Below are 11,761 nucleotides of genomic sequence, written 5' to 3'. Positions count from 1 at the left end.
TAACACTTAGATTTCCTGTAATATAACATGTTTTAACTTTTTACCTCATCTACAGTGAGCCCTGCTGTTTTTACCCCTGTTCTTCTGACTTCATGTTTAACCTATAAATGTGGGTGAAATGATCATTGAAAATGGACAAGCTGTGGTGTTTTGGGAAATTCTGGTATTTTCTTGTGTTCTGTGGAGAGGTGTGGGGCTTTTTTTGGCAGAGGCTGGACTTGGTTGTCCAGGTGGCTCGGGAGCTGACTCCAACACAGCTGGGACTCATCACAATCAAGCACAGCATAAAGACTGTGGACTGCAGAGGACTCATTGCATTGATTGTTTCTGCTGCCCAGTGGTAGAGATGGCTGCTTTACTAGTGCTACCTGCGAGTATAAGCTTATATTTAATTGTTTCTCTTGTGTTGTTTACCAGTACTTGACCTCTTGTGCATTTTCTTTGTGGTCAGTGTTCTCCAGCTCCAGCATCTCTGCCACCACACTGCCCAAATCCTGCCTTAACACAACACAAACAGCACACTGAAAGGGGCAAAGAACTTGAGCACATTCATAATTCTGCTTTAAATTTCCCAATAGTGCAATACTGCATTAGTCTGTGTTGTATCAATATTTATTTTTCTAAATGCAGCTGACACTGAGCAGGGCTGCCAGGTGTGTCCAGCGAGCATCTCGCAAGAGAAATGAGACCATCCATCCATCTGCGACACAAATGAGCATCAAACACAACCATATGCTCTGTGGAGAGATTTTTTTTTTTTCAGTCCACTATTTCCGTGCATCACTTTCATTCAACAACTCATACTCACATGCCACAGCTGCTCTTTTCTACAGGAAAATCCCACTATTCCTGTGAGAAAAGCTTCTAAAATGTGAAATGCATTGCCTTGCTTAGATATTTATTAATTCTCTGGCTTTCTGGAGTGCAAAACTCCATCCTTGCCCAAATAAAGTAATTTTTCTGTTACAGTACATCCCACAAATCTTAGAATGAATTTAGCAACTTCTGTATGTATGCATATGTATGAGTGTGCCTGTGGGCTGGAAATAGCAGGAGAGTGTCTTTTATGGTGCTAACGTGTGTTTGCCAAGCATGACGGGCACCTTCACTGAATCCCCAGACAGATGAAACACACGCACCAAAATGCTGATGACACAGGGTCTCTCATGCCAGCTGGCAGGGGCCCATCTCAACCTCTGTCCATTGAGAAAAAAACATGTTACAACGACAGGGCCTGTTCACCTCTATAGTTTCACCTGACACTCACACACACACACACACACACATACACCAGTGGCTAACAGAAACTAACTAAGATCAAAGCTTGTGCATACATGAAAGAATGAATTCATACACTCAGACGCATACACATGCACCTAAAGACATGAGATACCACATGATGAGACGGAACTTTATTGATACCTGTGGAACTTGTAGTCCAATAGCAGACCAGTTGGTACATGGTCTCTCTCTCTGTTTGTCTGTCTGTCTGTCTGTGTAAAACCTACTTTCTCACACACACACACACACACACACACACACACAGCTTTCTTTATCCCCAGTGCCCTGCCACTTCCATTCAATCAAGACCTCAATCAGTAAAACCAATTAACTCAGAGGTCTGTCTCACGAAAACCCAAACTACGCCATCCATCACCTCACCGGTCTGGCCTTTTTTTGCACACACTGAATATACATGAATAAACACAGACACCTACACAAAAGCTCACATCAGTGTTGTCAACGTCAGTGAGTGCTTTCCTTGCTCCTGGGTCAAGGCCATTAGTTTGGACCACCCTGCTGACTGGATGAGCATGCAACCGTTCACTGAAAATAAATCCAGCAGGAGCCACTATGCAGAAACACCATCCTCCCACACACACATACACACACACACACACACACGTGTGTTAGGTTTTCGTCACTTTGGGGACATTACATAGACTTGCATTCATTTCCTGGAGAAAATTATTATTAAATTAAATTAAATACTCAATAACTTGGACTTAAGTTGTGTTAATAAAATAGAATTTGACAGTAATCAGCGTTGTTTCCATTACGTTCAGTTATACTGACAGACTGCCCTCTGATTGCACTTTTCATTTCAAGGAACTATTTCTTGCATGTTTCCTTTATTCTGAGGAATTTGCTGGTTTGCAAACAGAGAAACATGTAATCATGATAGACAATGATCCACAACACCAATAAGAGGAAAGTTCAGACAAAAGGAAAAAATATATTATTATGATTTGGATATGAGACACTGTGCTGCGATTCTGCAAACATCTCTCTTACCCTTCAAGAAGGTGAAGAACCAATAGATTGTGATACATCAATATCTTATATAAATTGGCACCTTGTCAAGACAAAACAACAAACAGAAAAACCTTTGACAAGGTCGTTTTGCCTTTGTATGTGAAGTATATAAAAAAGGTTAGTTTAATTAAAAAGTCTTAGCTGTATAGTGCACCAAAGGATAGAATATGAGTAAACTAGATCTGATCCTCTCCCGTCATTTTTATTTTACACCGTGAAACCCTTTTCTGAGAAAATAATGGGAAATTGTAAAATACTAGAAGTGGTACATGAACAGGACGAGCCGTGTATGCAGATGATGTCATTCTTTATTTAACTAAAATACTGCACTTACTGAGCACACTCAAGGCACATAAAAACTGACAAAATAAAAAAAAACAGAGGAGGGATTTAAACTATTAAAACTAATGATCAACCAAAGGTATGGGGAGTGTGAAATACTGTTCTCAAAGTACTGTGCAATGATACTCAATTCAATACTATACTGTAGCCTGTATACTCCATAGAGTAGTGTCACCTTCATGATCAAAGTGCATCAAGTGGCAATAAGAGCGAGAGGATCGTAGAAACAAACTGCTGCCTGTAGTATTCCTATAATATTCCTGTGATACTTCTCTGATAATTCAGTGTCATCTGTGCTGCATGAATCACAAAGTGTGACATAAATGATAGACATGTGCCTCCATTTGCTGGAAGCCACAGTATACCCACCTACACAGACAAAGCATGTAGAAAGTGAAATCTAAGAATAACATAAAGAAAAAACACATTTCAACATTTACTACTTTCTCAGTCCAGGTACTTCACGCTGAGGACACTGTAGGTTAAATATTTATTTTGGAGTAGTTTGGTTTTATCACAAGTCAGCAATTCTAACACTGAGTTTGTGTTGTGTGTGTGTGTGTGTGTGTGTGTGTGTGTGTGTGTGTGTGTGTGTGAATTAATAATAACTCAACATTTGTGTATATGCGTAACATGTGTGTGTAAGCTTTGTATGAACTGTATTGCATCGATCTTTGTCTGTGCAGTGCTCTGTTAACATGGCTGTTTGTGAATTTTAAAGCGTGTCTACAGTAACTGCCCGTGCAGTGTGTATGTCAGTGTATTTGTACCCGTCGGGTGTGTATTCACGTTCAGTGTATTCAGCAGTGTGTTTGCGTGTGTGTGTGTCCTTAGTTTTTCGCCTGACTCAGCTGTTTGAGTAATCCAGAGATCAAAGTGCGGAGAGTTAGATGAACACTGCAGTGAAGTTTGAGCAGCTGATGAATAAACATGAGGAGGGACATTTATGCAACGCACACATACACGCACACCCCATCAAGAACAGCGTACAGTAGGTAAACACCACCGCTGCTGCACGTGTGCTGCCTGCTGAATCTTAACGTAGGTGCAGAGGGATGAACACAGACACACACATACACATACACAGTACAGGGTCAACACACATTCACTTAGAATATATTCAGTCACAGTCAGTGCACTTTTACACACAAGTTTCTAATAAAAGGGTGGACAGAATAAGACCATAAACATGGCACACAGTGTAGACTTATAATAGTGGTGTGTGTGTGTGTGTGTGTGTGTGTGTGTGTGTGTGTGTGTGTGTGTGTGCGTGTGTGTGTGTGTTTCATTAAGTGGGACTCAGCTCCTGCCTGTTTGTCTTTGTGCAGAAAGGGGCGACAGGGTAATCCTGCATTTATGAAAGACACACACACAATGTCCTCATACACCCTCACTGTCTGAAACCCACCCTGAATGAGCCAGCACACACACACACACACACACACACACACACACACACACACACACGTAACTGCCCATGCATATATGGAAGTGCACTAGAGAGCAAACACACATTCATACCCTCGTCTCTCTCTCTCTCTCTCTGCTCGCCACCTTAAGGAGAAAAAGCCTTTGGCAAACACTCCACTGATGGATAAAGCGTTATGGACCTCAGCAGCCAATAGCAGGTTAATCTCCAGTCAGACCGAACAATAGGTGTGTTACGGCAGAGGGGAGAAAAACAGAGCGGGAGGAAGAAAATGAAGAAAAAAGGCAGAGAGAGAGAGAGACAGTAGCAAAAACCTCACTGAAACCTAAAATCTGCGGGTGTCCACATGCTGAAAATGAAGCAAAGATGACTGAGCATCTGGTGTTGTTCTTGTGGGTTATTCATTTTGTTGTTGTTGCCAAACTAATCATCTGAGAAGGTCTAAGAAATTCCATAAAGAATATCTGTTGGAATTCAAGTTGATTGGTATTTATTGGAGGAAGTCATCACATTTTTTTTTTGGCCATAGGCACGTCCATGTTTTGTCCATTAGCAACTAACATGACTTCTACACACAGTTTTATGAATGAGGACCAGCTGTATGTTCACAATGATCCGGTAAGCCTGTTGCTCTGCCAGTCGGCACAAGACATTTCATGTGTATCATATCAATGCTCCTACAATAGGTTTCAAAGTGACGTAGTTCAGATTGCAGGTACGTGCATATGAGCTGAGTTTTTCTCATTGGGAGGAGGAGGGGATGGTGGCGGCACGACTGAGATCCATCAGTCTCCAGACAAGCAAGTCATGAGGATGGAACATTTAGATTTACATCTATAATTAGTACATGTTTTCAGATTTTACTGTAAATCTCTGTGACTTTAAACAAGTGCAGGTTCCTTTTTTTTCACCAGTTTTGAGCAAAATCTGCTGTCAAATGGGCTGTTACTTTGAGCATGCTGTACACTGATGGCGCCCCATGCATGTTCGTTATCTGTGTTCAGCAGTGTGTGTCTGGATGTGAAATTATTGTTCCCGCACGCGCGCTGAGCAAAGCACTGATCTTTTACAAAATATGGATTTTTACAGCCTGCTTACCGGCATCACAATCCAGTACAGAAGATAAAGGCCGTAAAATCATTTTTAAGTATCGCTGCATAATCCGAAACACAGCAACAAATAGCACTAAAATGTATTTATGTGTCAATTCTAATAGCTATTGCAAATTTAGAGACCACATTCTATACATCATGTACTCACAGTGGCACACACTGATGAAAACACACACACACACAGCATGAAATCACTGAGCAGTGTAATGATAGGTGTGTCCAGGACAGCATCCCGATTGGTTTGACTAATGAAAGAGCATCCCATCTCTTATCAATGAATTATGCATCACACATAATCCAAAACACTCCACTGCATAGATTATTTATACAAGCACACATACTCTGCATACATGTATAGACAGACACACACACACACACATACTGACACAAAATGCTGAAATGAACAAAAACCCCATGCAAAAAAGCATGCGTAAACAACAAAAAAGTCCAAAAATGGACCTAATGAAGGTTTTGATATATTAAATAATATTGCCGCTTGCTGGAATAATGAGTATTCTGCACCTACTCGGCCAGGCTCTTAGCATGGATGAGCTAAAAGAGAATAAGCAACACACTGGAGTGTTATTGACAGTATTTCAGATTGAAAATTGCACAACCAAAAAGCATTATTTACCTGAAGGTACAGTATGACACATAGGCTCTCTGCATTGTACAGTGACAAGTATGTACACGGTGCATGGTTTATGATCTTTGAGGGAACTGAGGACCTCCTCACTGAGGTTTCTGTTTATATTCTAAAAGATAAGGGTGTCTGCACTGGACAAAAGAGTTTTCGTGCAGAATCGCCTCCCAGACATCACACACATTGACCTTGAAGACTCCAGACTGCAGGAAAAATATTGTTAAGTCTACAAACGTCACACTACTGGACGTAAGGCAAGTTCAACAAAACACAAACCACCATGACCAAAAGAAAACACACCCGCTGCAGCAGAATAATCCACTCTGTTGTTCATGCTCAATGTGTTCTTAACGCTCACTAATGTTTATTATCACTAATAGAATTCATTTTAATAACTACTATTTTATTAAACCATTGGCACATGGCTGAAGAAATGCAGTTAAGTTTTGTCTGATGTCACACGAAGGCCTGAAGGGACCTTTGAAAGATCTGTGTTTCTTACCTGTGGTGAGTCCCAGCATGCTTTACAGATGTTCACTGGCGGAGAGGTTAATAATGAGGCCTTTACCTGCTGGCACAAGAGCAGTTAAAGCAAAACAGAGAGAGGATACCTGAAATGATGAGTGTGACAAGAGGACAGCTTTTAAGTCATGTTTTACTGGAGGCGACCCTCTCGCTTTGAACATTTCTGTTCAGTTTGTGAGATAAAATCAGACAAACTGATGAATTTATGGCGTGTGAGCCGAGAGGATGTTTTTTCCAACACAGCTCAGGCCATTACAGGCCACTAAATGAAGAATGAGTAAAACAAGTGTGAATTACAAAGATGAAATAAAACTAAAATGAAAGCAACCTTTATAATAATGACAAGTATTAAAATTGTTAACTAAAACTAAAATTAAATGACACTGGTGGACTCATGCGTCCCTATGTTCAATAAACAATGCAAAGTGCCCTCTTGGATACCCCCATGGTAGACAAAAAATACTCACCAGGGTGCCCTTCCAGTAGAAAAATGCAATGCAGAGCCCTTTAGGCTGCCCTGTATGCTACAATTGACCTGCACATGCCTCTAAGTGAGAGTAAGTAAGAAAAACTTTATTGCTGTAGCACCTTTTCAAACACGTTACAAAGTGCTTCACGCAATAGTTGGTGTAGTTCAGGTGTAGTAGAGCTCATCCAGGGTTTGGAACTGCTTCATGACTCTGCATGCTGGTGCCCCACCACATGAAGCTGGGGCCCTTTCTATTCTAACCCCCTGCACTGCTAAATGGACCAATGATGTTTTCTCCTATCCAACAACCTGGATGAGTCTGCAGAACCATAAACTGTGTGTTGTTAATTGGTAGATGATCCCCTAGTTAACTATCTCCACAACCGGCTGCAGTCATAAGCAGCATTAAGCAGTTGCAACACCGTACAAGTAAAGAAGGCAGCTAACTAGCTGAGCTAAGCTACCGTCAGTTAATACAGTTCTTGAATGTTCGCTCTGTTCTGCAGGAGATAATGTCAGACTGATGAATGATATTCCATCTACAGGACTTCCTCAGGTCCAAATGTACCTTTGAATCAGTCAATAGTTTTTAGAAATTTCCCTCAGCCGTCCGATAGATGAAAATAAGAACAGTATGAAGTATCAAAGCAGTCAGCAAACAGCATCATGTAAGACAGTTCAAACTCATTGAGTAGCTTACAGTGCAGCTTCATCTGCACATCTACAATGAAGCATTTTAATGGGTCATTCATTAGCTTTCACTAGTTTTAACAGATGGCCAATGTGAGTTGAGTTGAAGAAAGGCCAAATACATGTTGAGACACTGAAGCAATGTATGTATGTCAGCAGTCTACGGTACAGTCAAAGGTGTTGTGATATTTGAACTTTGCAGGATCGTTTAGAAGTTTCGAAGAGTATATGCATGTTTGAGTGATGGTGATGAGGTGACAGCTTTATTATTAAGGTTACAAGTGAAAAACAATTGTCAGAAAACACAAGTTCATACATGATTCAGAGACGTCAAGAATTTTCTTAGTTAACGGTTAGTTGAGGAGGCTGCACTGTACACATTTTACTAAGTCGAGGGGATTCCCATAGTGCACATGAAGGCAATTAGTTATACATTAAGTTTTATCTGTTGATGGGCAAGCGTGACAACAGGTATTTTTGCAAATGAAATTATTGCAGTTTTTGGTGCAATCATCTCACTGTCGAGCGAGTCTCAATAACTCCAGGAGCCACGAAAAACACTGATGTTATTCTGAATTCTCGTCATTCCTGAGTCCTGACACTGACGTGTTGGAGATGTGAAAGTTATTGCCTGACAGCAGAATCATGGCAGCCATCGCGAGTTACATTTGTTTTCAGAGGAGCTGACATCTGCATAGAGTCAGTAAATGAATAGCTTCAGAATGAGAGAGTGTTTAAGAGGTTGATCAATTGAAAATGAGAAAGATCTGGTGAATTTGAATTTCATATTGCTCATATTGTCATCACAGATTTCCTGTCAACCAAACCAAATATCAGTAAGGTTTAGATGTTATTGGTTTCGATTCCTGCTTTGCTTCCTTTACCATTACGATTGTTTTTTGTTTTTTTTTTCCTGGTTCAGATTTCTGACGTATTATTTTGGAAAGAAAAGGAAAAAATCATGACAAGGTGTATCATCTGGTGAAAGTCTGTTACAACCCTGGACTATTGGCAATAATATTTTGATGTCTGCTGAGCCAGTGTGGCCCAAAGCCAAGTGTCTGATATTACTAAACTGAGTTAAATGACTCCCTTTCCCTTTCTCGTTTTGTCTTCTGCCCACTGTTTTCCGACAAAGAACACAGTTCAGAAATGTCCATGCTCTCCATTAAGGGGCACCCCAGCTGTTGAGTGCTGCACCTCTATACAGTTGGGGAACTTGTCAATAGTCATTAGTGCAGCAGAAACAGAGATATTGTGACTTTTAGCTACAAGCTAAGCTACAAAGACACCTACAATTCCCATCATGCATTTTTCATTAGACCCTCTGCCTGGTAAGCACCCATGTCTTTCAAACTCTACCCCGAAGTGAGATAATTATGAAGTTTTCTCAAACTTCACACAGCTCAGACCAGAGCCACGGGCGAGTAAACTGATCCTTATGGGCAAATCCAGCTGCTCATTTAATTCTACCATCAATAACTCAGTGAACTGTTGTGTGCCTCTTCCATCATCCATCTATCTCTTTGCTGACACTGAGGGCCCTCATGAACTCTAGCAGCCCATATCAGCAAATTCAGGTGGAGGAATGTTGCACATGAACAAACATGGTTCTACCTTCGATTATCGCAGATTCTCTAACCAACAGGTCGTTTACACGTGCATCCTCCAGTTACCACAGCAACAAACAACAGCAACAACAATGAGGTCAAGAGATATCAGTGTATCACCGTGTCGATGGGTCTGCAGCTGTCTTGTCCTTCTTTTGGTGTAAGTTGCTCTCCGGATAAGAGCGACTGTAAACAGGAGCCAAGAAATGTTCCCCCCTCCCCACCCACCATATCATCCTGCATGGCGCTGGTACAAAAGTAGCTTAGGCCGCAGCATGGGAATAGGGAGATAGATAAATGTGACAAAAGGAAGATGGAGGCGAGCCAAATGGATGGAGGAGGAGAGATGAAAGAGGTTTGTGTGTGTGTGAAGGAGTTCAGATGGCTCCTACAGCTAAAGAGGGCATCTTCCCATGAGCTGCTGGGTGCTGTGGACTGAGCTAATACAGCAGAACCACAGCAATTAATATCCAAACATGCTAATTAAGATGGTTTATTTACTGCACATTCAATGGAAAACACTTATGATTAAAATATTGGCTGTTCAGCGTGAACATTTAGGTTACCTTTAAGGACTCACCAGTGCAGAAAGTCTCCAGTTATTTTGCTTATTTTGACTAAATAGAAGCTAGATTTCAACTGAACTTAGAGCAAATTTCAACCAAATTTCAAGAAAAGCAACAAAGCAAATTAGAATGAATGCTTGCTTCCATCCACCACTAATGAATTAGTTTATTCAGTGAGGTTAACAGTTCGTGGAGCTAATTCTCCGGCATTAAACTGTTGCAGAAGAAGAGGGAGCAACAACATGTTTTAAAAAGCACCAATCAAAACTTGAGCAGTGGAAAGCTACGTAGAAAAACGTAATGAAATGTGTTGCTTTATGTATTAGTTTGAGTAACACTACAGTCTCAGTGTCTTTCTTGCTCTGAACATATCTAAATATCATCTGCTGTTCTTAGTTTCATGCTTCACCTTCATCGTGATTTACTTCCTGAGTCTGCTTCTGTTGCACTTTGTCACACTTTTCTTTTATCAATACATCAACTTTTCCACCTCAGCCACTCATAAAAACTTTTGTTCAAGGTTATTTTTATGCACAAATTGAAAATGTGCAAGGAGGTGGATGGAAATGCACCTATTGAATCCTAAACACCTCATTTTTTAAAACAAACAGGGGAATAATTCAAGCCCTGCAGTATATAATTTTATGCCGTTTCCAATATAAATCAATTTGCTTGAAGAAAGACAGATCACACCACGAGACTCAAGAAAAATTACACTTCATTATTCCAAATGATTTATGCTGGAAACAAGTACGAATGACTTCACTGAACAAAAGATATTTCTGCCTCACATGCACACAGCAACACATAGATAACAGACACCTCTACAGAACCTGAAAGCAGACACAAACCAAACCCTAAGACCTTCACAGCCGCCTCATAACCACCAACACACCCCACCTTCTTCACTACATAGACAATAGCTCCACCTGTTATAGATGACAAACCAAAGCCATCATAGTCTCAGCCAGCTGCGCTGTGAAACCATTTGAATCCCACCAGTCTGTTGCGATTCATCGGCATTTAACAAAGCAAATGGCAGATTTACAACAAAAAAAGATAGCTGAAGTTAGAGACAGAGACAGACAGCGAGAGAAGGAACGGATCAGAGGGAAAGAATGAAAAGAAAAAAAGTGAAAGGTCACAGCACGCATAGTGCCGCCACAAAGGAACATCCCATCCTTTCCTGAGCGGGGCCCACGCTGTTCAAACAGCTTTTAACAGTCAAAGGGTGAATCAAAAGGGAGATGGTAAAAATGCTGCTTCCCCCCATTAAGGCCTGTGTTCACAAGCTTGTGAATGAACGCTGTGTACACACACGAATGCTGTTTCATGGTAAAAACAGGGAGACAAAGAACATAACGAGGACGGACGCCAGGAAGAGAATTCAGAGGAGGGGGACGAGGGGAAAATGGAATGAGGAGTGAGAAGCTGAGGGCCACGTTTTAATGAATCGTGTGAAGTGAGACTGTAAAAGAATTATTTTGCGTCCTGCCTATTTTCACACTTGAGTGAAGACATGACGTGTTGGCCCACGCCCAGCGTCCACAGGTGAAGGTCATGGCTCAAGGGTTTGGATGAGAAGAGGGGAAGCTGCCATTACGAAGTGTGGAGGGATGCAGATGTTGGAACTTCATGGTTGAGAATCTGATTTATTTGCCTTGTAAAAACAGTTTTTACATTTGTTAACCAGGAAATGGAAGTTTGAACAGCCCTTTACGGCTTGAACATAAGTCATACACCCTCAAAGCGCATCCAAATCCAATTTCAACCCATTCCAGTCCAACACAGTTTTTTTCTTTATTCTTTGGACTTTAAAGCACACCGAACTGCAGCAGTTCAGTACATTACCGTCTCGCTCTCATAACATGATGAGGTCTTTAAGGCCCATTTCCTCCAGCAAGACAGCACACAGAGGAGGAAAGATCAGTCGAGGATTACAGCCAGGCCTTGTCTATTGTGGGTTTGAGCCCTCGAGTACTAACAGGAGTGTCCACGATTCAGACACGAAATTTACTTCTTACTCAGGATCAACTGCTCACAAGCTGCTCAACAGTTC

This window comes from Chaetodon auriga, chromosome 10 (assembly GCF_051107435.1).
Source record: "Chaetodon auriga isolate fChaAug3 chromosome 10, fChaAug3.hap1, whole genome shotgun sequence".
Classification (NCBI taxonomy): Eukaryota; Metazoa; Chordata; class Actinopteri; order Chaetodontiformes; family Chaetodontidae; genus Chaetodon; species Chaetodon auriga.
This window is presented reverse-complemented; position numbering follows the sequence as displayed.